Raw genomic sequence first — 27,975 nt, 5'->3', positions numbered from 1 at the left:
TTATTGCTAGCAGCTATTGCCCTAAAGACTGTGTCCTCCTTTGGGAGAGAATAGGAAGTTGTTTTACAGTTTGGGTATAGAAAATTGGGCCACTGCTAAGGATGAGGTTAGATGCAAGCTGCTTTTGTTCTTCTTCAAAGTTAGTGTTTAGTGGCCCCAGGTCTAGTTCTGGTGGTCTGCCTCTCTGGTTTTCATTTATTGGGTATTTTTGTTTTTGCAGAAGGACTCAAATATATTGTTTCATATATCCCTTAAAGAAGAACCAGGACCTTGCCCCAAGGCTGCTCCCCTGTTTCTTAATTTCTCCTTCCTTGTCTCTGTACCCCTCCCTTCCCTGATTACCAATGGTTTGAACCTGCCCTTTGGAACTCAGGGAAGCTCAAGAAGGCTCACGTTTATTCCCTAAAAACAAGAAGTGGGGGACACAGAAAGGCTTGTGTGCCCAGAAGCCCCACAGGGGGCTTTCAGTTTCAAGAAAAAAAATCCCAGGAAACTTCTTTCTATGTAGGTTAGTGACATAAAGCAAAGGAAGGCATCTAGAATGCTGCAGAATTGCCTTTATCTTTAAATGGCCTCACTTAGAATTGCTATATCAAATTCAATATTTCTCATCATGTGGACATTGACATTGACATTGTCTGCCAAAGACATTGTCTGCTATTCCATACTGCATGCCATTCTAATCAAGCTTAGAAAAATACCTTATACTCTGAATAATTGCTTTACCTCCATCTCTCTCTTGTTATTAGGCTACCTGGAGCCAGAAATGAGGTCCTCATATAGAAACTGCAGGAGACTCTCTATGGTGTGTCTTGTGTGTCTCTGTGTGTACCACACTGGTGTTAGTGTGAGTACCTCCATCCTTCCTTCATCTGGACTTAATACTTTGAGATTTACAAGCCAATGCAAATCTTTTATGGAACGAAGTGGTAAATAATTAAATATATTGGTACTCTGCAGTGTGGCCGAACACAGCGAACATCTTGCTCCCACTCATGTTGTGGACCTAGTCCTGGGGACAGATTGGTTATAGTGACCTATGCAACCAGGCCCTGGCTGTGTAAACACACCCTCAATGACACTATTATTTATCAAAACAGTCAAAAACTTTTTTTCCTTTCTTAAGATTATAGAAATGCCTTTAAAAAGCTAATTTCACAAGTTTGGACTTATGTTTATAAAACTAGCCAAGAATAATTTTAGGATCTTATTATCTAAATGCTGCTCACAGGGTGATTCAGCTTGGCTTTCTGGAAGAATATAATTGACAAAAACCAACATGGACCTTCACATCTATTTTTACATTTTACAATGATTCCTTAAATTCATGTGAGATTCCTTCTACAACTGATTTTGAAAACACTCTGAAAATAGGTTCCACCTAATTAATTCAGAATAATTGACAGAGATATATTGTAATTGGAAAGAACTAAAGATTATGGACTATATCATGGAGATATGATTATATTATTGCCAAGCACTTATGGGAACAGGACTCACTTGCCAGGGGCAAAGTGCCAAATACAGGTTCTATAATATTCTGCCTTGCCAGAGAAGTTTTAATAACAAGTTTATGAATAGTCATGGTGAATGTATTTTAATGTATTAAATACAACTTACTTTCAGATATATGATACAGTTCCTCTTTGTTTTCACTGTTAATTTTTTTTATTTTTTCAGGTTTATTGAGGTATAGTTGATTTACAATGTTGTGATAATTTCTGCTGTACAACAAACTGATTCAGTTACACATATACCCACATTCATTCTTTTTAAGATTCTTTTCCCATATAGGTTATCACAAAATATTGGGTAAAGTTCCGTGCTACACAGCAGGTTCCTGTCCACTATACATTCTATATACAATAGTGTGTCTATATGTTCATTTCTCTTTTGACAAACTCCTTAAAACTTACCACAGCCCCATCTGAATTATAAGCTCAAAATTTATGGAGGCTAAAAAAAATAATAAAGAGTATATTGTCATGAGGATGTTTCATGGTTTGTTGATTTGAAATATGCTGAAATTATTGAAGTATTTAAATCTCTAATTATCTTTCTAAAAGTTTACCTTGGTATGGGATGTATTATGCTAAAAGAGGCTAAAAGCACTCACATCTTACTATTCTACTATCATATTTAAAAATAGAAATGTTGGCAGTTTTCCTAGACATCAGGCTTCAGGAGAGCAGGTGGATTCATAAAAGGAAGCTCAGTGTTTACAGGAAGGTGAGTGTACGGGGATAAGTCTAGTTAAAAACACCTCTGCGTGTTTTTCATGTCTCTCTCACTTAGTTGGCTGGGGGAAACACACAAAGGCTTTCTGTTCCATGCACAGAATCAGACTCAAAATATTTATCGAGCTTTCCCAAAACCATACACATAACTTGCTGAATGTCTAGACAGGAATAATTAGTATTTAAAGTAAAGGATAACTTATGATGGATTGTGAACACTGGTGACTAGTTGATTAAATGCCTATAGATGTTTTGATAGTCACGTTCCATGAAAAACATCAGTTTCCTTAGCTGGTCTAACCCCAAAGCTTCTATTTTCACTCAGTCTCATCAAGCTTTCTCTCATTACTCCCAGCCTGAGATTCCACATCTGTCAAGTTAATTTGCTTGCTGTCATCCCCACATGAGACTTGCTTGCCTTTTCTGTACCATCATATTTCATCTGCTTTAACGGGAATTCTCTATCCGTCCCACTTGGCTAATGATTTCTCTTTCTTCAAGATGCAACCTTGCAGACTACCTACTCGGGGGCTTTCTAGGATTGGTCCCATGCCCTCCATTCCTCTGTGCAATACAGAAATAGCCATGGCTGCCAGGACATTCAGGATGCCTCAGTACATTCTCCGTGGATGTCTCCTGGGTTTCTCTGTACAAAATCTAGAGTGTAACTGATGCAACAATCATTTTAATTTTCTGTATGATATGTCGACATAAAAAAAAATGCACAACCTGAAAGTTGATAGTCAAATTTTATTTGGGGCAAAAGTAGGACTTAAGTCCGGGAGACAACATTTCAGGTGGCCCAGAGAAACCACTAAGATGTAGTGAGGGAGGAGCTAGGATATGTAGGAGTCTTTGCAACAGTGGAGTCTTTGCTACCTGCAAACAGGTAGCAGGAACAAAAGAGGTCTGGGCTCATAGAAATCATTCCTTTGATATGCACCTCCACTAGTATCCTGAGTTTTCACAGTTTGCAGGACTTGCGGGGTCTCACCCTTAGAGGTGACTGCATTCACAGATGACTGTGGCATTCTTTTATTCTTAACTATAGACTGGACTGAAATACCACCCAAGGAGGAAAAGGGGGAATATGAAGATACGACAAAGGTGAGGAGGAGGTGCATGCAACATACACACATTTTATAAAAGTTTGTTGCTGATCTCCTTAAGATTACCACAGTCACAAGGAACAGTCATCACCATGAAGGATTTCAGTGTTTTTCTAGATATGATGAGGTGCAAGAACTAGGCACATAAAATATTCTCCTAAAAATATCTGACTATCTGAAGGCCTATTCTTCCAGCTTTCCCAAAGCATGAAGTGCCTCACACCTGGTCTCCACCATGAGCTCCTCTCAGGGGGTGCTGCGGGTTTGTAGAGGCTGATGGCAAGTGCCAAACTTCAGCTCACAGATAGTTATCTGCAAGTACTTAATTTCCCCCTGTTTACTGGGCACATAAGTTAAAATGAATATGAGAAGTATCATGCAAAAAAATGGAGGGTGTCTAGATCAAGTAAGTTCAGAAAGCCTTTGTTAAACAATATGAGTTTCCTTTACTGCAGAACATCTCAGAGCCTTTCATGTACTGAAATATAAATATTTTTAAGTAGAATATACATTTTCTAAAGCTGTGTAACAGTGAAAATTATTTTCAAAAGGTGTTTTATAGCATGTCATTGAGCCACTTGGAAAATGTTTCGTTAGGTCATTCCATGTGGTCTGTCAGTTGAGGCTAGAGTCTATGATAGTACAGGGAATATGATTTAACATTTGTTGTGGTTTTGCAGATTATTTAGTTATTTTTCAATGTCATTTCACAGAACAATCTGATGATATGTTCACAATCATCTGAGGAGAATTTGCCTCAGAATTATTAAAGTACTTGCCAATTTCACACTAGTCATGGTATTCATTTTCAACCCCTGGCCATTAAATTTCAAGCACAGATCAGTTCTAAATGTTTGCAGCCACTCAGCTTTCAGGAGCATAAAATCAACCCTGAGAAAGTTATTATAAAGCCTATCACTCTGAAGGATTAAAAATATTAAATCGCCATGGACATGGTTATTCAAAGTGGTTGCAGATCTATAGGTGATAAGCTTCACTGGCATTTTCTGTGTCCTAATAGACAACATTTTAATAAAAATAAAATCTACTTTGACTCACAAACAAGTGGAAAAGAATACAATTCTAAGAAAAAAGAACCAAAATTTGGAGGAAGAATAAGAATAGTATACGTGATTTTATGTGGTAAAGATAGGGTTCCACTCCATATTGAATTTTATATCCTCCATATTTCCTTCCTTGTTAGTTTTAATATCTTAGCAAAACTGAAGTAAGTAGTATACATTTCTAGAAATAATTTTGAGTGAACGATAAACATTTTTGAAATAATTTAAAAATATGAGCAATATGTCAATATCTTTACTGAATAAAAATACAGCCAGTTTTGGCTGAAAGTAACTTACTGCATCAAAAAGAAACATACTTATACAAACATATAGCATATATATTTAGTTTATATAAGGCAATATCATGTTGTTTGTGTATGTGTGTTGATAGTAATAACTACTTTGGCCACCAAATTATCAAACTTAAAAAAATACTCCACACTATGAAAAGGCAGAAAAAATGTCACATCTATTTATTGAAGATATATTAGTCAGTCATCTTAAAAACTGTCAAGAGTTGAATATTAAATGTTCATTGTCCTGAAATTCCTGGTAACTCCTTTGTCATATATCAAACTTAATAATGTGCACTGCTAGCTTGCTTCCCCTTTAGGGCAGCCTTAAAATAAAACATTTACTACAACCTATCAACTAAAGATAACAGAACCACTTTCAGCCAAAGAAGTGAACAGAAATAAAAGACCCCTTTCCCATGATAATATTTTGTTTGCCTCTCTGAAACTTCTCATTAGCAAGATTCAGATATCATTTAGACAATAGCTGTGGGTAACTTTCTGGTCTTGGTGAATCTTGGGCATGTCTCTGATGCCAGTTCTCACTGGGGTCATGGTCCCATTTTGTACTCTTTTGAATGCCTTCCACTCTGAAATGAACAGGTATGCACAAACCAACCAAGAGGTGTGAATCATAGGTGGGACACAAGGTCTGGCTCCAGGGTGGTCCTGAATTCCAAATCTCCAGAAACCTCAGAATAAAAAGAAATCTGAGTGCTGGACTCCCAAGCAATTCTGGGACAAATGATGCTAGACTGGCCCCTTGGTATGAAACATTGATCACAACTACCTGTGCTGCTCTTCACCCATTGGTGACTTGTGTTACATTTGGTACCTCTGTGCAGCCATCCATCTTCCTTAACTTGAGGAGGCTGCTTCCCTCCTGTGCTTTCATGAGTGCACTGCAGATACTTCTCTTGGGCTCTGTTGCCTTGCAATTTGTTTGCCTTGAGTCTGTATTCTCTAGTAGTCTATGAGTTATTTTAAAACGAGAATCAGTTTTTCACCTTAGTACAAATTAATAGACATACAAACAGCTTAGTCAAATGTTTCTTCAAGTTTCTTTTTTGCTTAGAAGTTCCCAGGCCAGGGATCAAACCACACCACCACAGCAGTGACCCTAGCCACAGAAGTGGCAGTGCCAGATTCTTAAGCAGATGCCCTACAAAGGAACTCCTCTTTGGCTTTTGGGCTCTAGAAAATTTCTAACGAATGTTGCTAAGGACATGGCAAGATTTAAAGAAGAGGTGAATTTTTATTTTAAGGAATATCATTATAATATTCAATTGAGGCTATTTCCACATCTTAGTTATTCAAATACTGTAGTATTTACAGTCATTCAATGGCCTTTCTATTAACCAAAGGTGTCTTTTGTATAGGTTAATGTAAAATTAGTGTATTTTACATATCAAACATTTTTAGATGTATTTGTGTGTATATATACATAGATGTTGACATATGTAGACTGCTGACCTTGATAGATTACCCATTCACAATCTAATCTCAGTCCAATTGGCATCAGAGTATTGGCTGTAGAAAGATAGTCATATTAAAAACAAGTTAAGGGAGTTTCCACTGTATCACAGTGGGTTAAAAATCTGACTGCAGTGGCTCATGTCACTACAGAGGTGCAGATTCAATCCTTGGCCTGGCTCAGTAGGTTAAAGGATCCAGTATTGCTGCAGCTATGACAAAGGTTGCAGCTGTGGCTGGGATTCAGTCCCTGGCCTGAGAACTTCCAGATGCCACAGGTGTGTCCAGAAAAAAAACATAAACAAAATATTTAAAAATAGTTCAGGAAAACAAGAGAATAAAGACAAAAAAAGTAGTTCAGGAAAACAAGAGGATAAAGACAGAATTTTTATGTCAGACAAAGTGAAACTGTAAATAATTTGTCTTCTCTCTGGAGAGCAAGTCCAATATAAAATTAAAGGGTGACAAAAAAGTGTCACTTATTTCTTTCTCCTGCAGCTATCTTTATTTTGATGCCAAAATGTGCCAATTAGATGTTCCTGTCCTGTTTCATCTTCTCATCCTTTTGAAGGTAGGTTCCTGAGATGCATTTATGTTTGGTGAGCATCCTTTTTTTTTTTTTTTTTTTTTTTTTTAATGGCTACACCTGTGACACATGAAAGTTCCTGGGCCAGGGATTGAATCTGAGCCACAGCTGTGACCTATGTCACATCTGTAGCAATGCCAGATCATTTAACCCACTTCACTAGGCCAGGAATCAAATCTGCACCTCTGAAGCAATCAGAGTTGCTGCAGGTGATTCTTAACCCATTGCACCGTGGTGGGAATTCCTGGTAGGAATCCTTGATAACCTCAGCTCCTTTCACTGGCAAGGATCCTATTGAATATTTTCAAACTCAGTGTCCCATCAGAAAAAGACTGGCAAGAGTGAGTACCTCTGGAGCAGAGACCCTAGGAAGGAAGGCAGTATATTAACTCAGGTTGGGGAAAGTGTGTAAAACAAAACAGTGGCAGTATGGAAAGAGGATTGTGGAGAAATTGAAGAGTTTTCAAACATATGGGCCTGATAGAGTCTCATGAGTAACTAAACCTGGGGGATACATGAGGCACCAGTCTGATGTTCAGGCACACAGGGCAGGAGTTGCATGGACAAAGATGACTTTCATCGAGGTGGAAACTGCAGGATGGTGAAGGGAGATGCTTTGGGAGGAAGTAGAACTCTGTGGGATGAAGATCGAGAATCACCAGATTGGCTGTACACTACATCCTGGGATAATGGGAGACAGCTCCCAAAGAAAGCTGAAACTAAAAGTTTCTTGATTCCTATCTAGTGAAGGGGTTCAGAATAAGTGTCCCAAAAAGTGCCACTTTGGCATGTGGATTATTTTGAGCTGAAAACATTCAAGATCCAGTAAATTTTAAAATAAAAGGAAAAAAAAAAAACCCAAACTTTTACTTTCCCCTTAATTGCCTAAAAGAATTTAGACAGAGAGCCTGGTTCAGGAAGAGAACAGTCACTGGAAAAGACTGCAGATACTGTGGGTGAGGTATGGGAACCAGAGTGAGCTCAGCAGGGCCTGGGGATTGGATTCCTCCCTGTGTCCCACTGTCCCTACAGAGCCCAGCAAACACCTGTTTATTGAACTTCTGCTTCTCTATCTTCCTGTGAATTGTCTTCCTCCCCTTTGGAGTCTCAGACTTCTGTCCTTTTTCTCCTTAGCATAAAAGCCTATAAACCTCAATAGCTTGGCCATCTGTAGGGTTTCATATTCTTGTGACACTCCCACACATGCGTAATTAAATTTGTTGTTCTCCTGTTAATCTGTCCTAGGTTAATTTGATTGTTAGATGAGCCAGAAAGGCAAGAAGGATGGAGGAAATTTTTTTCTTCCATAATGGAGTGGTTTTCTCTCTCTACCGAAGGTAGCAAAAGTGAATAAAAGGAATTGCTTAAGAGACAAAATGACCTGACTCACACAGTTTGAAAACAGCCTTATAAACTTTGAAGTTTAAGATTTTTTTAAATCTCTTTTGTGTACTCTTTTTCTCTCTGTTAAAATCAATGAGAATACACAGAAAAAGGTCAAACACTTACTCACTTCTAGCGGTATTGGCTCCCAGAATGAAATTTTAAATTCATTTTCACTTGAAATTTCAGAAGTGGAACAAAATGCTATTTAATTTTGGCAGCAAGAACATCCTTATTGATGGATTCCTGATTTTGGAGGAGATGTAGGCCATGTCAGAGATGGTGCAGAAATGCTTTTTGTTCAGAGATTCAATCTCAACAGCCTGACCAGCTCTTCACCCTGGAGAAGTCCTAAACAAACAGGCTGCTGCTCTCTGCCTCTCATTCCTTGGAGAACCAGTTTTTCAAGTCTTCAAAATAAAAAAAGATGATTTTAAGCATATCTACCAAATTCTTATACCAGAAAATACAGCTTGATCTTTTTCTGAATTCAATTTTATAACTCAATCATAAAGATTCAACTTTCAGAATCTTTCATCATGAAAGTATTTAATTTAACAAAACTAAGTTAAATCAGTTACTTTTAAGTCACTGAGTGTTAAAAAGAACACAGGAAAAATTTCTATCCTTCATGGAGAAAAATAGGGTTAGATAAAGAAAATAGAGACAATATAAATATTTACATTTATACTATACTTAAACAGAACCGGATGGGTACTTTTAAATTTAAATGCATCACTTCAACCAGTCCTTCTGTTTTTCTAATAGGATTTTTCTCATTTTCCAGCAAAGTTATTTCACAGCTTCTTGTGCCTTCTCAAGCCTCTGACACCTCTCTCTCCACTGATACTTCATTAACATGAGCCAGATCTACTTTAAAGAGCTTTAAGCTCTTACTCATTTGCTTTTTCTTTTCTTTTTTTTTTCAGAAATGATCCCTTTATTCTCCCAATTACTTCTAGGTATTTTTTAAGGATACCAAATAATTATTCAATGCCAAAAATTTTACTTTAATTTCCAAAATTAATTTACCCATTGATCCCTTGCATTATTTTTATTACAGGTTCCTGTTATTTTTCTTATTATACCAGAATTAGGTTCTTTAGAGGTGAGCTAACAGAGACGGTGTTTTGGTACAGCCCCTGTGAAAATACTCAGTCATCTAGAACTAACAGCAGAAGAGAACTATTTTCTTTTGAAAGCATAACCTAGAAACAGGTGCTTATTTCTTACATTTAAAAAACAACAAACAAACAAACAAAAAACCTTTTAATATTCAGCCTTTTTTTTTTTTCTCATGTTCCTGAGTGCTTGTCTATGGTAGCATTTGTAGATATTTCTGTAGCAGGTGGCAAAGATGGATTTACCATGAAGCTAATAAAACACAAGTTTCCAGCGACAGTATCTCACTGCACAAGTGACTCATGTGAGGCCCTCAGAGGGCCTCCAGTTATGGGCCCATGGGCTTGTTTTTTTCAAAGGTCTAGAAAAAGATACTCAAAACACAATCCATTGCCTTGCACCTGCCAACACGTCTTCCTCTCTTGTCTGGTGTTTTTGGGGTGGCAGTGAGTGTGACAAGGATGCTCCAGGAGAGGCTGAGATTTGGGACATGTGCATCTTAGGCTCCAGGTCATTTCTATCAGGGGGAAGTTCTTGTTGGCTGCCCTGTGTAGATGGACCCCCATGGAGAGGTCCTCAGTGCTCTGAGTGAAAAGAACAGGGCTAAACTCATATATGTACCTGTATGCTTTTTTTCAGATTCTTTTCCCTTATAGGTTATTAAAACAATATTAAGTTTAGTTGAAGCAGAAAGGGACTCTCTCTCCCCCTCCTTTTTTTTTTTTTTTTTTTTGTATTTTTTTAGGGCCACACCTGTGGGATAGGGAAGTTCCTAAGCTGTGGCCTCTGGTATATGCCATAGCCACAGCAATGTGGGATCTGAGCTTCATCTATGACCTATACCACAACTCAAAGTAACACTGGATCCTTTAACCCACTGAATGAGGCTAGGGATGGAACCCATGTCCTCATGGATACTAGTTGGGTTCGTTACCACTGAGCCACAATGGGAACTCCCATAAGGAACTCTCTCACTTGCTGAGTCATTTCCTGTCTGGGAGAAGTCAAAGATGGAACAGAGGAGGCTTGAGAATCTGGCATGTCACTCAGGTTTGCCATGCCATCTCTGTCATGGCAACTGGTGTGGCTCTATCTGTGGGGTTATGCAGAACTGACCTTACAAAACAGGAACTCTGTTCTGTCTCTCATGTGGGTCAGATGCTTCTTCCCCAGGATTTATAAACATCCTTTTGGGAGCTATAGGTGACCAGGTATTCTCCCATGCAGTGAACATTTCTCTAGAAAAAGAATAGGGCTAATGTGTGAAGGGCTGAAAGAGTAAGAGGTAGGGTGAAGCACCCCCCACCCCGTGCCCCAGATTAGCTCCCTCCTCTCAGTTCTTCCCAAGTTTACTGACACCAAAATCTTCCAATGCATTTCATCTTTGACAATAACTTTGGTGATTTAAGTAGAATTTCCATTGCCTACAAGGAGGAGAATCCTAACGGACACAGAGGGGATAATCCTCCATTAAAATCACTACAGATGCAGCTACTGCTGTGGCACAACGTGAGCAGTGGCATCTGTTTGATCCCTGGCCCAGTGCAATGGTTTAAGGATCTGGTGTAGGTTGCAACCGCGGCTCTGGTCTGATCCTTGGCCCAAGGAACTTCCATATGTTGGACTTGGGGTGGCCAAAAAAAAAAAAAAAAAAAAATCACTGTAGACACTGACAAGAAGAAGCTTTCCAGGGCAGCCTCAAGTACCTGAAATAAATCAAGTTTGCGGGAACAGCAGAGTGAATCCCCAAGGTGCTATGTACAGAGGTGGGCACTGTACCACCCAGAAGGCCAGACAGCTCTTCTCCTACCAGAGTTTATATTTTCTAGGGGAAAAAAATAATTAAATAAGCAATGACAGTGTTACAGCCTGCAGCTAGCTATGAACAGGGAAAGGGAGGCATGGGGCCAGATGGCAGGAAAGAAAACATCATGTAAACAGTGGAGACAAAGAAAAGCAGGAACCTCCAGACTGGCAGGAAACCACACATTTTGGGTGATAAGTGCCCTGGAGGCAGAAAAAGAAAGGTAGAAAAGGGCGCTCATCTCCATCTTCCAAATGTAACTTCTTTCTCATTATGTCCTCATTATAATAAAAGTATCTATGCAGACAAGAGGTACCCATCAAGCACTGAGGCCAGGACACTTCTGATCATAGCTAAATAAGGACAAAAATCCCTCCTCCCTTTGGGAAATTTGAGCTAGAATGAAAATTAGGGAATATGACCCCCAAATCCCTCCTTCCCAATGAATAATCTACCCATGAAATTTTGTGCCCCTTATAAGCTGCTTGCCTCTCTGCCCATCTCTCTTTAAGAAGGATATTTCTCATTTCAATAAACCTTCACTCTTCTTTCTCAATTTCCGTCTTGTTTCTGAATTCCTTCTGCGACCAGACAAGAACCTTCCCTTCCTGAATGATAGTACATTAAAGAACATGCTACTTTATGAGAAATATAGAATGATGTGGGAACCTAAAAAGTGGCATCTGTATAGAGAAGAAGTTCAGGACAGGCCAGAACACTGAGCAGAAGAGGTTTCCATGGAGCATGAAGGTCATGTGTAGTTGCTTGGAGCTGAGACAAACTCATTCATTCCAGGACCTGAAACAGGTTAGAATTAGAAGAGGGAGGTACAGGAGTTCCCATCATGGTTTAGTGGTAACAAACCTGACTATATCCATAAGGACATGGGTTAAATCCCTGGCCCTTGCTCAGCGAGTCTAGGATCTGGCATTGCTGTGAGCTGTGGTGTAGGTCGCAGATGTGGCTTGGATCTCATGTTGCTGTGACTGTGATGTAGGCTGGCAGCTATAGCTTGACCCCCTAGCCTGGGAACTTCCATATGTCTCAGCTGCAACTCTAAAAAGACCAAAAAAAAAAAAAAAAAGAGAGAGAGAGAGAGAGAGAGAGAGAGAAGAGGAAGAGGAAGAAGAAGAAAAGAGAAGTATGAAATTAACCTGAAAATAAAAGCAGGGCCTCAAACTAGTAAAAAAAAATTTTTTTTATTTGCAGACTTTATCTGAAGGCTGATTAAAAGTTGTTCTTTTTCACACAGAAGTAATATTGTGAGATTTTGTTTTAGAAAATGACTGTCATTTGTGGAGAAAAGGAATTGAAGGTGGTCATGATTGAAGACAGTGAAAAAATTTAAGAGGCTATCACAGCAATCTGGTTGAATTGACAAAACTTGGAAATTGGCATTTTGAGGAAATGATGAAGGATGAGTAAAAATAATGCTCTAATTCTCCACCCCCTACCCCCAGTAGTATGTGGAAGTTACCAGGCCAGGAATTAAAAACCATGCCACAGCAGTCGCCTAGCCACTACAGTGACAACACTGGATCCTTATCTGGTATTGACGAGCTGGATAGAAGAGAAGATTTGGATAAAGGTAAAGTTTTCATATTTAAATATGTTGATTTTTAGGCATGAGTGGGCCTTTAAGCAGGGATATTTAGTTTGGGAGACAGTAAACAGCTTTATGAAGCTGTATGGTATTTGATAAAATTCTTGGAATGAGATGATAAAGCAGAGTTGTTGATGAGTTTGAAAGGAAATTGACTAGGTACACTTGGTCCGGAATTGTGCACATATTTTTGACGACATGATAGATTATGAGATTAGGAGAATGTTTATTACACACTAGACATCTGTTAAAATGTTCAGAAGAGATATCTCTTGCCACTAAAAGATGCTCAAAGAAGTCTTACACAAGTTGGTTTAATCTTGTTAAAACTGTTCTCATCACACTGAGGGAAAATATTTGTTCCATTTGCTTGATTATTATTCTTTTGGGTAGAAACAAACATTTTCTCCCAATATTCAGAAGGGCAAAATATATATCCTAATTCACAGCTCCCCTCAGTTTCCTATTGTTAAGACAAACACATGCTGATAAAAGCTAGATTAGAGATATCCAGTGGCAATATTCAGTCTTGATAAAACTGAGCTAATGATGCAACAGGACTGAGCAGGAGTCCATCAACAGATGACACTTTATACTGTCTAATCCTTGTGATCAACTTCAGTGATCCCCATCAAGTTGGTTGCAAAAGTAATCATCTCTCTAAATATGTTAATTAATTATACTGAGAAGCCCTCTCCTCTGAGGGGTGAGATCTTATATCTCACTTGTACTAATACTAATAGGGTTATGGGTTTCATTTCTCATTGACAAAACCCTGCAATGCAATTTATCTACAATTTGAACTGAGTGCTGGGTTTGGCATGTATAAAGCTAGGGATCCATAGTTTGGGGAATACCTTACTGCTCATCAAAAATTCCTGGGCCAGGGATTGAACCCTTACCAGGGCAGTGACAATGCTGAATCGTTAACTCATGCACCACAAGGGAACTCCTTAAAGAAGATTTTAGAAACTTTAAAAACAAAGTACTGTTTTGGAGGGTTTACCTAACAATATTTGAGGGTCTATGATTATTTGAAATAATCAGTCAATAGAGATGACCTGGATATTCTGAGTATTTGAATGTAATTTTTAAAAAAAGATTGACATTTCACTATGCTGTACAGTAGAAATTGACACAACACTGTAAATCAACTATATGCTAATAAAAATTTTAAAAGATTGAGTGACCAGATTGTTTAAATTGCTATTCATGAACAGTGAGATTCTGATTCTTTTCTCCCCTCCTCAGCCATAAGAAGCCTTGACAAATCCCTTGATTTTGAACTCAGGTTACCTCCCGTAGGGCTGAGCCTATGGTCCTGGCAGCAGCTCCCCTACAACCTGGAAGGGTGTTGAATTCTGAGTAATCCAGGTGTGTCTGTTGGTTGGTCAGGTCTAAATCTCCTCCCTAGGAACCAGGTGGTGGCCAATACATGTTATGATGCTGGGGAATTATACAGATTCCAAAACTCAAAGAGGAAGAGGAGGAAAAAAATAGGAAAGGGGTGAGAAGAAAGAACTCCTGTTATTGATGTAATGTGATGTGGTTCTCTTAGCTGATAGGAGTTAGATTTGCTTCTATTGGAACCTAAATCCCCACAGGTAAGATGATAGACCCAACGGGAAAAAAGAGATTAGTTTTCCAGAACTGCCTTCTGCCAACTTATAAAGTTTTAAGGAAAAGGTTTATGAATTTCAAGGCCTACCTTAACCACACTCACAGAAGCACTAAGCAATAATCCTGAAACTTCCATCAAAGGTTAATGAACCATACAGGCTGCTTCTGGAGACCAGAGAACTTGAAAAGTCAAAGTGACAGGTTCATATCACCTGGTTGGTGTCATCACTTTTAAATCCAGGCTAGGTATGTCCAAGCCACTTCCCAGGATGTGATCAGTGATAAATACAGAGGACACCCTTCTAAGAGACATAATGATCATATGGAGGCCAGCAAGTCAGTATAGGGATTGGATCTTAGGATCGTGTCACATACTACATAGGGTACTGTTACGACATATGTCAATTTTTCCCCCAGAATTATCCAGTTGCTTTATTAAAAATATTGTGAAGTTTCAGTTAGTTAGAGGGAGGTGGGATTTTTTTTTTCTCTTCCAACATCACTGTCAGGTGTCATGTTAGAATGAAAGATGTCTCAGATCAAGTTCTATCAGACATAAATACTGATCATTAAATAGACAATAAAATAATTATCAAATTTATTATGCAAGCTCAATGAAGCACAGGTCTCTGAACTTTTAGCTGCTATGACAGCATATGGCACAAAAGTTTTTGCCAGGATGAAGCAGGGGCTAGATGGGTCCTAAGTTGAGCAACTGCAATCTGTTCCCTGTGGACAGATAACTTCAAGATAAAGATGATGGCAGTAACCAGGAAGAGCTGCATCCTGCTTGGATAAAAGATAGAGACCACCTATTTCTCATTCTTGAGGTCAAGGAAACTACACATTCATGGAAAGGCTCCCCAGGGGTCAGAGAAAGGAGGGGGCACCAGACTGTAGTATACCATGTCATCTTCCCAGAGACCCTTGTGCTAGAACTCATCCTGGCTAAAAGATGTGCACGTGCACACAGTGTAGGACCCTGAGTCAGGCCAACTGTGGGCTCAAGTCCAGATGAAGCAAAATGATTGGTCAGAGGAAGCCTGGCAGGACTGCCCCCATACAAGTAATTTAAACCACCTCCAAAGCATGTGCTGCTCTCTCCTCTCTTGCTCTTTCTGTCTCTGCCTTTCTCTGTCTCCTTCTTCCCATCCCCACCAGAGCCTGCCTATGCTTTCTCCACACTTATCTTCTCTCTCTTCTTTCCTTCTCTCTCTTTTCTCATAATAAACACTTATTTGCCTCACCACCCTCAGTCTCTTTGCCAAATTCTTTCTCCAAAAGGACAAGTACTAGGGACCTATATCAAATGGTGAGAGTTCAGCATTCTCACCTGACAGCCACCCACTTGTTCTACAAAGACAGCTCTAAAAACAGGCTAATGGCAGAATTCAAAAACAATTTTTTTCCCTCAAGGAGAAGTGATAAAAGCAGGATAAAGGAATCCTAAAACCTGAGCATCATTTTGAATGGTACCTACTTCTGGGCTCACCATGTGCTCACATCCTACTTAGAAAGGTGAGGGATGCTGGCACAATATTTCTAGCTAATCAGATTCTCTTAAACACCACTGCTTAAACCAATGAAAAGTAATCTCTAGCCGTTTCCACGCAATTTAACCACTGTTGGATGTTTGGGGAAAGTAAATGCAGTGAAGGATCTGAAGCTGCCTGTTCTGGAGTGTGGATTCCTAGCCTTTTGTTGTTACTGATTGGGTTTATGATTTTGTTTCTTTGCTCACCTTCTTTCTTTTCTTTCTTTCTTTCTTTCTTTCTTTCTTTCTTTCTTTCTTTCTTTCTTTCTTTCTTTCTTTTTCTTTCCCTTTCTTTCTTTCTTTCTTTCTTTCTTTCTTTCTTTCTTTCTTTCTTTCTTTCTTTCTTTCTCTCTCTCTCTCTCTCTCTCTCTCTCTCTCTCTCTTGCTCTCTCGCTCTCGCTTCCTTCCTTCCTTCTTCCTTTCTTCTTTTCTTCCTTTCTTGTCATTTTAGGGCCACACCCACAGCATATGGAAGTTCCCAGGCTACAGGTGGAATTGGAGCTGCTGCCATTGGCTTATATCACATCCATAGCAATGTGGGATCTGAACCACATCTGCAACCTACACCATGGCTCACACAGTTCTTGGCACCACTGGATCCCTGACCCATTGAGTGAGGCCAAGGATTGAATCTGCATCCTCAGAGATACTAATCAGATTCATTTCCGCTGCACCACAATGGGAACTCCTCCTTTGCTTTTTCAAAGTGCTGACTAAGGAAATATTTTTTCAAGTTCTGATGAACCACCTGGAGTGTGTATTTCTGACTAGAAAACTTGAAATGTTAGTAAAATTTTCCCAAGGTGCAAAATGAAATAAGACTATCTATGTTGCTATCTATGTTGAGATATTTTAAGATAAATGATGGATAAGATAATAGTGTCTTGGGTCACAGACTCTGAGGGACCATTTCTTTATCTTTCACTCATATAGCTTGAAGTATCCGGTAGAAATTGAGACTATAAAATTCTTGACATTGTCACTGGAGTGGCCTGGGTGGCTGCTGTGGCATGTGTTTGATCCCTGGCCTGGGAACTTCCATATGCTGCACCTGCCTGCCCTCCCCCCTCAAAAAAAAAAATTGTAAAATCTCTTGCGTAGAAACTAGGAAACATTTTCACTTTTTTGTTAATATTTTAAGGGAGAGAGGAGTCAGCTTCCTCCCATGAAATATCTGACATGTTTCCAAATACAACATGTTTCCAAATACATAAAGTAGAGAGTTCCCACTGTGGCTCAGTGGTAGGTAACAAACCTGACTAGTATCCATGTGGATGCAGGTTCGATACCTGGCCTTGCTCAGTGGGTTAAGGATCCTGTGTTGCTGTGACCTGTGGTGTAAGTTGCAGAGGAGGCTCAGATCCTACATTACTGTGGCTGTGGTATAGGCCAGCAGCTACAAATCCGATTTGACCCCTACCCTGGAAACTTCCATATGCTGCACATGCAGGCCTAAAAAAAAAATACATAAATTGGATGGTATGGAAGTAATACTACATCATTTATTGAGGGCCTACTGTGTGCATAATCATCTAATCCTAATTGAAAACACAGACCTAGGCATTATTACCCCTGGTTCCAACAGAAGATCCCACCTTGTGCCTGGTGCCTGTTCTGACCCTGTTGGAGCACCACCTCTTTAAGAACACACATTTTGTTCAATACAGAGGGGGGGCCTTGGATGTTACAGTACCAGCCACGGCAACTGAGGTGATCCTTGTTTCCTATCCTGTGGCAAGAGTTAAGGACTGTATTATCATCATCAGCCAAGGGTAGCAGAGTTAGAAGGATGGCAAAGTTCTGGTGTTGTTGATATTAATATATCCCAAAACAAGTGGAGAATATTCTAGAGCAGAGTTCAGGCCATGCCTCCCACCTCTGTCATGATGCAGCAGATGACTTGCAAGTTGTCCTTTTTCTTTTTTCATAGTTGGAGGAATGCTGAGCTCCAATGTTAGTGGAATTTAGAAAAGGTTAAAGGGAAGTTTCAGCTATGGCTCAGCAGGTTAAGAACCCAACATGGTCTCCATGAGGATGTGGGTTTGATCCCTGGCCTCACTCGGTGTGTTAAGGATTCAGGGTTGCTGTGGCTATGGTGTAGGCCTGCAGCTTCAGCTCCAATTTAACCCCTAGCCCGGAAACATTCATATGCCACAGCTGTGGTCCAAAAAAAAAATAGAAAGAAAGAAAAGTTTAAAGCACTGAGGTAATGCTCAATAACTTAATTCTATCTTTAATAAGTGAGATGTAATTTTATTTATTTAATTAATAGATTGATTTTTTTTGGGGGGGGTTGTGTCCATGCATATGGAAGTTCCTCGGCCAGGAATGGGGAACCTGTGCTAAAGCAGTGACCAGAGACATGGCAGGGACACTGCCAGATCCATTTCCCTCTATGCTACCAGGGAACTCTAATATGTAGGTTTTTTTTTTTTTTTTAATTAAAAAAAACCTCCATAAATGAAGAGAATTCAAGTAGTCTTTCAGTTTGGACAGGCCTGCTCATGCTCTGACCTCAGTACTAAAGAATGCGTAGACCAGTGAAAGAAAAAGCTTAATATTTCTATAATTGACTAGTTCTTTCCAGACTCTGATACAAATTGGAAATGCCTATTTTCAGATACCCCTCAGTGTGATTTTAAGAGATTTTAATAATCTATTCTTAAAATGTTTTAATATATTTTTAATAAATAATTTTATTAAATAGATTTTAATTTTTTAAATTTTTTATTGTAGTTGATTTACAATGTTCTGTCAAATTTTGCTGTACAACAAAGTGACCCATTCATATGTATGTGTGAGTGTGTGTGTGTGTGTGTGTGTGTGTATACATATACATTCTTTTTCTCACATTATCAGATTATGCAGTTCTCAGAAACTGGAGGGAGACTAAGTCACCCAAAGAAGAATACTGGGAGGAAACAGGTAAAAAGTTCCCATACCAGAAATTCCCCCACACTTTTTAAGAAGTGAGTGCTTCATTTACTTTTGAGATGATTTCACCTCTACTTATCCTCAAGGTGACAAAGGAGAAGAGAAAAAAACAAAAAACAAAACAACTCAAGGAGGTAAGCCTGGATTTTTCTTCCAGGTGGCATCATCTCTCTCTCTCTGCTCTTGCCATTTTTGGCAGTATCCTGAAGCCACAAGTGGTAGAGCTGGAGCCACCAGAGCAGACGGGGCAGGTGTGGGCACCCTGCATACCCCAAACCCCGAAATCCTGAGCTGGTGAACATGAGACCCACTAGAGGTCCCTGTTCCAGTGCCTCCCTCAGCAGGTTTGAAAACACTGGGGCCACTCTATTCCTTGTACTATTTTTTCCCCTTTATGTCCATAGACTTCTGTGACTACAACAAAATGAATGATTTAGGACTGAAAAAACTGTTCTTTCCCTGGCTGACATGTCACCCTCAGGGGTTCTGATCACTCACATAAACTATGAACTCCCAGCAGCTTTTCAACCACTGCAGACCCTTAGATGATGTCAGAGAAAGAACAGCAGAAAGAGCATGACTGTGTCCCCAGGGGAGGTTACCTTAGTTTAGGATGGAAATCAGCTTTCAACATGACATTTGCTTGGGATGTAAAGCACAGTTGAAAACATATGCATAGAAGTGGCAGACTTTTTTTTCTTTTTTGAACAATTTCCCTCTTAGGAAAAGCAACAATTTTCCTAGCCTCCATCTTTCACTATTTGTTTTTGCTACTGTTTTTACAGGAGTGGCCACGGGCCAGGCATCAGATTTGGGTTGGAAATCAGGAAACAGTAATTCCTGCCCTGGCTCAGCCTGGGACCTCATAGTGACTGACTCATATTTCACTGTACAACTTTCTCTCAAGCATATGAAAATGGCCCTACTTCCCAGAAAAGTTCTGGGGATTCAGGTGAGATCTTTGATGTACTCTTCAGAGAATACTCATTTGTACTAGAAAGATAAAATGTATTCCATTCAGAGAAAATCAGAAGAAAGCATTCAATTTTAACTTGGAAAACATATTAAAAAGCAGAGGCAGTGATAGAAAAGCAGAAGATTTCCAGGGTGGGCAGATGGATTGAGGGAAAACGCACACATATTCCCCAGTGAACAAAGAATTGCTTGAAGTGCTTTAATACAATGCCCCTGGGGTCTGTCTCATATTTCACTTCCATAATAAACTATAAGGTATTTATGTTAAAAGCAAATGCCAGGTTATTGTTGTTACGGTTTTTTTTCCTTCCTTCCCCATATCCCCTAGCCCCAAATAAAGGATCGGTATTCATGTACAGACCGATTTTACTCAGACAATTACCAATAGTCATTTGATAGTTCTCTTTGGAAAATGTCATAAGCTTCAACTCAAAGATCGCTTTCAGAGTTAAGAATCTCATTCTCCTACAAAAAGGAAACTCTTTCTTCTATCATATTCATATTTGATCAAATGGGGCCCATTAGATTTTATTTACTGTACTAGTATATATATTCCCTGGCATCTGATTCGATAATTCCTGTTCCTTCTAATCTTGTGAAAATGTAACTTTTGACCTCTCCCTAAAGCTTTTTAAGATGGGGAGCCAGCCAAGAGTGATGGATGGTTTTGATGACAGCAAATCCCAAAAGCTGACACACAGGGTGGTCAGGGTACATTTGGAAATTCAATTCACTCCTAGGATTCAAATATATCAAGTGATGGGTATGTGTGTGATTATGTTTGGGGGGAGGGGTTTTACCTTAATATAATCTTATCCAGCCCTTTGGAAAGAATGTAGTCCAATATAAACTTGTTTCTGACCCATACTCTATTGGCCAAAAAAAAAAAAAAAATAAGAAGAAAAATAGAATACTCAGCAAGTTTCCCATTAAATTCACCTCTCTAAGACACACTGGCAAACAAAACAAACTTCAAAGCAAACCATCCCACCTTTCTCCCAACTTGGCCAACTCACTTTGCGGGCAGCTGGGTACTTTGAACTTTTAATTTCTTCTTGCAAAGCATAATTTGGAGCATCTAAGCCACTCCTGATTTAATATCACCAGCCTATAAATTGTAGCCGAATACAGTGACTGGATCACAAACATGATGAAGCATCAGTCTTTGAAGTTTGGCTCTTAATGCCTCTCAAGCAGTAAGACTTCAAAGGGGCAAGTGGGGCCTCCTTGGTCACCTTTGCTTACCTGGCCAGGTTCTTAGCACAACTTCAAAAACAGGTAGGCTAGAAGGCACTTGTGCTCTGCAAGGAGGACACTTCTGTTTTTCTTTTCTTTTTTCTTTTTTTGCTTTTCAGGGCCACACCCATGGCATATGGTGGTTCCCAGGCTAGTGGTCCAATGGGACCTACATCTACCAGCCTACACCACAGCTGCAGGAACACAGGATCCAAGCCGTGTCTGTGATCTACACCTCACGGCAACGTCAGATACTTAACTCACTGAGTGAAGCCAGGATTGAACCCGCAACCTCATGGTTCCTAGTCAGATTTGTTTCTGCTGTGCCACAACAGGAACACCCTGTTTTTGTTTTTAGTTAAAGTATAATTGGTTTACCATGTTGTGCCAATTTCTGCTATACCACATAGTGACCCAGTTATACATACATATGCATTCTTTATCTCATGTTGTCTTCTCTATGTTTTAATAGTAAAACTTCACAAGCCTGCTAACTGCTAATCACTAGAAGTGAACCATAAGCATATGTTCTTAAAAATGGATGTTTTCTTGCCTTTCATTTAACTGTGTCCATCTGCTTAGCTTGCAAATATTAGCTCTCCTGCCTCTGAAATATAAATATCTCTTCTCCTCAGCAAAAAGCTCCACAAATCATGATTTTAAAAATATCTTTAGGAGTTCCCGTCATGGCTCAGTGGTTAACGAATCTGACTAGGAACCATGAGGTTTCGGGTTCGATCCCTGGCCTTGCTCAGTGGGTTAAGGATCCAGTGTTGCCGTGAGCTGTGGTGTAGGTTGCAGATGCGGCTGGGATCCCGAATTGCTGTGGCTCTGGTGTAAGCCGGCGGCTACAGCTCTGATTTGACCCCTAGCCTGGGAACCTCCATGGCTCAAGAATAGGCAAAAAAAAGACAAAAAAAAAAAATCTTTAGACTATTATCCCTATACTTAGACACCCTGCTCTTTTCCTTTTTTCATATGCCCAGCCCCCACCCCCATAGGAGCTCACTCACTCTCTCTCTCTCACAGAAACTGAGACTTTCCTTCTCTACCCCTGTATGTCTTTTCCTTCTTGAAGGTTCTGCTAGCATTTAAAATGTCTGATGATCCAACAAGATCACTGATTTGGTGTAACTAATTCAAAGATAGGGGTGTTAGAAATTATTCATAGCATGCTTTAACTAGCCAGAGGTTCTCATTTAAGGCCTGACATGAGACTGGATTTCATTGTTCAAAGATGCATCTAAGCGAGATTCAAACCTGAAAATAAATGCCCTGGCAGGATAACTATTCAAATGCCTGACCCAGATGCTTTAAACTGGTCTGTCCAAGAGAGTTTAGGTGAAGTCTTGTCTGGAGGTTGTGGAATGAACCGAACAATCTCTTTAAGTCCCATGGATCCCTTTGATTCTACATTAAGCAGGCCCTGGACCACACACAGGCACTTTTTATGACATTGCTTCCTTGCATATTTGTTTTCTTTATGGAGCAGATAGGAAGTCAGAAAAAAAAAAAAATCCTCTTTCTCACAACAGAGTCCTACCAAGGGAAATGATTTTAAAATAGAGATAAAATGACTACAATAAAAGATAAAATACTCATATTTATCAACTTGACATTGAATTCAATCCAAAGCTTAAGAATAAAGAGTAAGACATGCTTAAGGTTTCTGCCTGGTTTTGTGTTAGGATATTTATCTTCTCTGAGTTACCACACCAAGAGAGAACGTTTTTCTTCTGGTCAGAGTAGTGGAAGCATGTTGTTCATGTTTAGTCTGTACCATTACAGAATTTATGATCTGGTTTTGACTCAGAAGGGTAATTCCAAATAAGGAATCATAAGAATTTCTAAGCTCTGTGCTGTGAAACAAACATACGTTATAGTCAAGCCAAGGAAACAAAGTAGGGAATTTCCTTAAATTGATGAATTCATGGCTGTGCTATTTCTGTGGTCCAAGAATGACTTGTAAATAGGTCTGGAATCACATATAATGAGTTTTCTCCTTTCTTTGTAAGGATCAAGAAGCTGATCCTTGAGCTGTTCCACAAATTCATGAGACATTGACAAGGATTTTTCTAAGTACACAGCTGCTTGTGAGAAATTGATTTTCATCTTCTAGACCAAAGATAAAGAGCACTTCCATTATGATAACCCAGAACACATTTTTTATCCAAATAACACTTTCACTAAATGCATTTTTACAAAAATTAAAATTAAAAGAAGTAAGCCTGCCTAAAGGATGCCACACACCACTCTTCAGAAAACTTCATTCAGAAATAGCTATCCCACTTTTTCTTTTCAGGACAGTCATCCTGTACCCTTATCATGTTCCAAGTTCATAATAAGTAAAATCTCTTCATAGTCTTATGTTTCTGTGCTATATATTAAGTTCCTGCCTCTAAATGCCTGAGAGCTTGGTTCACTAAGATATAACCTACATTAGTACCAACTAATGAGTGTGTAAAAATCATTATTACCATTATTAACAAAAATAACTAATGATATAATTTCTTGAACTCCCCTCTATGTGGCAAGCATCATGCAATACTTGACCAACTTTATTTCACTTCACTCAAAATATAAACCTGCAAGATAGAAATGACTGCCTGCATTTACATTAAAAAAAAAAAAAAAATGAAGCTCAGGATAGTTTAGCAAAACGTAAAGTCTGCAGAGCCAGCCATGACAGAGCAGAAATCAAACTAAGGCTCATGAACTCTAAAGTCTGTGCAATTTACATTGCAACCATCTCTTCTCACATTTATTTGCCCTATAAAAATGGTAGATCCCTAAACAAAACCTTGACCACATCTTCTCTTTTTTATTAGAGTATATTTGATTTACAGTGTTGTACAATTTCTGTTGTACAGCATAGCAACCCAGCCATATATATACACATTATTTTTCTCTTACTATCTTCCATCATGGTCTGTCCCAAGAGACTGGATATAGTTCCCTGGGCTGTACAGTAGGACCTCATTGCTTATCCATTCTCATGTAATAGTCTTTTTTTCATTTTATTCCTGAGTAATCCTTAATATTTTTTTCTCCTCTTTTCTTTGTGGCCAACTTTATAAACATAATCAATTTTATGTATTGCTTCACCTTCCTTTCCTCACCTTCACTCCTAAGCCCCATTCTGTTTGGTTTCTATCACCAATGCTCTGTGGTCAGCAATGACTTACTGCTTGATGGTCTGACGGCCACCTCCTGCCCTCTCTGTGACTTCGCTCATCTCCAGCCTGTCGCTTATTCCTTCCTTTCTTTTTTTTTTTGTCATGTACTCCCTCCCTAATTTCCAAAACAGAACACTGTCCTGCTATACCTTCTACCTCCCAACTCCATGTACTGCTCCATCTACATCCTGAGCCATCATCCCCTCTGTTTTGCCAACTCTTCCTCAGTGACTTTCAACTACCAAACTGATGTTATCTCAGTCTTTATTTCTAATCAGTTCTATGCCCACATATGAAAAGGCCTTCTTGATCTGGACAATTACTTTTCTATAACCACCCCCAACTCAGTAGGTTTCAAACAGAATTCATCATCATGGATTTTCCTCTAATCCGTCCATCCTGAGTTTCACACGGTAATGAGTGAGTTCAGATATGTTCAAACACCCAACACCTGTTTGACATCAGGGTCTCTTTCTCTTAGTCCACATATCCAATTAACAGTCTCATAATGATGGGATGAGTTTAGAGCCTCTCAAACCCACTTCCTCCTTTTCATTCTCCCTGAGTTGCTTGACCTCAAGTCTAGGCCTGTTGGAGCATTTCATGTACAACTTCATAGCTGGTGACCTTGTTGCTGTACTTGCAAAGTCTCTCCCTGCATTATGCACAATGCAGCCTAATCCTGTGTTTGAAGTTATTTAATAGCTTTTTAAATTTTCCTCATGGTAAAACTGAAAAAAAAAAGAAAATTAGGAAGGTGTTTGTGGCTCTACATCATCCATCTTAAAACTGAACACAAAGGGTAGCTACACTGTAAATAGTTTAGGCTTTGAGGATGATAGGTCTCTGATGGAGCAACTCAACTCTGTTCTTGTACAAAAAGCCATGGACCACACAGATATAAACAGATATGGCTGTGTTTCTGTAAAGTTTTATTCACAGATTGAGGCTTCAGACCAGATTTGGTTAGCAAGTTAGAACAGACTAACTAGCTGGATCTAGCAAGCCCCATCTGCTTCTCCAGTTTAATCCTCATCTTTCCCTACCTCTCCTGCTATGCTCCAGCCCATATAAACTATTTCCACTTCCTTGACCTGCCACACTCTTTCTTGCTTCTAAGTGTTTACACCTGTCGTTCCTTCTTTTCACTGGAAAGAAGATTCTTCTAAAGTTTAAGGGTATAGTTCCTATTTATGTTTCAAGATTTGGCTTAGATGTGACATCTTCAAAGAAGGCTTACTCACCTTGTTCCACATCAGCTCCCATAAGTTACCATATAAATGTCACACACTATTATCATCATAACTTTAATTGGATTTTCCTCCCATTGCATTGTGATGGCCCTAAAAGCAGGGACTAAGGCTTTTATCTATTTTCTAAAATATTGAAACAGTCTTCTACATGATGGGTATCATAAAATCCTGTTAGTGAATGAATTAAAATACTATCATGCATTTTCAAATCCATCCATTTTCACTCTAGGTAAAAAGAGAGGATTCTTAGGGGTTACATAGCAAGAGAATCTATCGGAGTCAATAAATTTCAAATTTTTCCAAATTTCAGCCCCTTTCAACTGCCATTATACAAGATTTCACAAGCTAATGGCTATCATCCTTAACTCTTTCATGGAGATAAACTTTTCAGAAAAAAAAGCAAAACAAAAACAACGAAGTAGTCTCATCTATAGAAAATATAACATACGTTATACATTTTAGAGAATATTCAAATATCAAGAGTCTGTTTCTCAAGATACCTAAATTTGTGGGCAAAAGCAGCTCTAGGAGTTCTCTTGTGAAGCAGCAGGTTAAGATCTGATGTTGTCACTGCAGCCACTCAGGTTGCTGCTGTGGCTTAAGTTTTATCCCTGGCCTGGGAATTTCCACATGCCCCAGGTGTGACAAAAAAAATAGTTCTACAATGGAAGGACTAATTTTTAGAATAGCTATCTCTGAAAATACAATAAAAAAAGGGGGTTTTAGTTAGTTGGTATCAAAGAGAAACATAAAGAGCAGAAAAACAAAAGCAAAACTAAAAGCAAGCAAGCATGAAACATTTTGATCAAGAAAGAAAATTTATGGAGTTCCTGCCATGGCACAACAGGATTGGTGGCATCTGGGAATGCAGGTTCAATCCTTGGCCCAGCACAGTATGTTAAGGATCTGTCATGGCATAGCTGCAGCTTAGGTTGCAATTATGGCTGAGATCTGATCCCTGGCTTGGAAACTACATGTGTTCCAGGGCAGCCAAGAAAGAAAGAAATAAAACATCTTTTGAATTCTCTTTTATGACTCAGTGGGTTAAGAACCCAACACAGTGTCCATGAGGTTGTGGATTAGATTCCTGGCTTTGCTCAGTGGGTTAAGGATCCAGCGCTGCTATAAGCTGAAGTATAGGTTACAGATGCAGCTCGGATCTGGCATTGCTGTAGCTGTGGTGTGGGCCTGCAGCTCCAATGTGACCCTGGCCTGAAAACTCCATATGCCATTGATACATGTGTAAAAAGAAAAAGAAAGAAAGAAAGTAAAGGAAGATTTATACAAATTTCTTTGATTAGGAAATATATTTGTATATAATAGAATGGTGGATCTATTTATTTCCAAATGAAGAGGTTATTTTAGGAATGCTATCATCAGATAGATAGCCCAGGAGTAAAGTAACACTCTTGCCAAAGTGTCAAGAATAAAATCATACATTTTCAATTGCTATTGCAGCCCTAACTCAGCTGGCTTTTTTCCCCATAAAGCTCACTTTTTATCAGCCACATGTTTTGGAACTATCTGTCAATCACAGTATGGGGTGCAATGTGTACTGTATTGAGAGCTTTGATTCTGCACTGGACTGTCTCAGTACATGTACACAAACCACTATGGAAAACAGTATGGAGCTTCCTCAGAAAACTAAATAAAGAACTACCATATGATCCAGTAATCCCACTCCTGGGCATCTATCCAGAGAAAACTCTAATTCAAAGAGATACATGTGCCTGTATGTTCATTGCAGCACTATTCACAATAGCCAAGATATGGAAATAACCTAAATGTCCATTGACAGATGAATGGATAAGAAGATGTGGTACATATACACAATGGAACACTACTCAGCCATAAAAAAAGAATGAATTAACAATATTTGCAGCAAAATGGATGGACCTAGAGATTCTCATGCTAAGTGAAGTGAGTCAGAAATAGAATGACAAATACCATATGATATCACTTATAGGTAGAATCTAAAATATGGCACTGATGAGCTTATCTGCAGAACAGAAACAGACTCACGGACCTAGAGAACTGAACCGTGGTTTCAGAAGGGAGAAGGGGAGGCGTAAGTAGTGGGATGGACTGGGAGTTTGGTGTTGGTAGATGCAACCTATTACATTTAGAATGGATAAGAATTGAGGTCCTGTTGTACAGCACAGGGGACTCTAAACAATCACTTGTGATAGAACATGATAGAAGATAATAATGAGAAAAAGAATGTATGTATATATATGCATGACTGGGTCACTGTGCTGTACAGAAGAACTTGACAGAACATTGTAAATCAACTGTAATAAAAAATCATTTATGAAATATATAACGTTATACAAATTACTGAACCTCTTCTGTCTCTTTTGCCAGGGGAGGGGGGAGCAGTTGAAACTGTGTGACAATATTTCCAGTAACATTATACTTTGGAATCATTCTTCAAATGCCATAATTTTATATAATACAGTGAAACAGTTTGATTGGCAAAAAGTCATTTAGGGTTCACCCCAGATTTAAATAATAATGGCCATGATAACAGTAACAGTATTAGTAAAAACTCATGTATCATTTATTATGTAGAA

The sequence above is a fragment of the Sus scrofa genome, chromosome 8 (genome assembly GCF_000003025.6).
Source record: "Sus scrofa isolate TJ Tabasco breed Duroc chromosome 8, Sscrofa11.1, whole genome shotgun sequence".
NCBI classification, from domain to species: Eukaryota; Metazoa; Chordata; class Mammalia; order Artiodactyla; family Suidae; genus Sus; species Sus scrofa.
Note: the sequence above shows the minus strand (reverse complement) of the source record.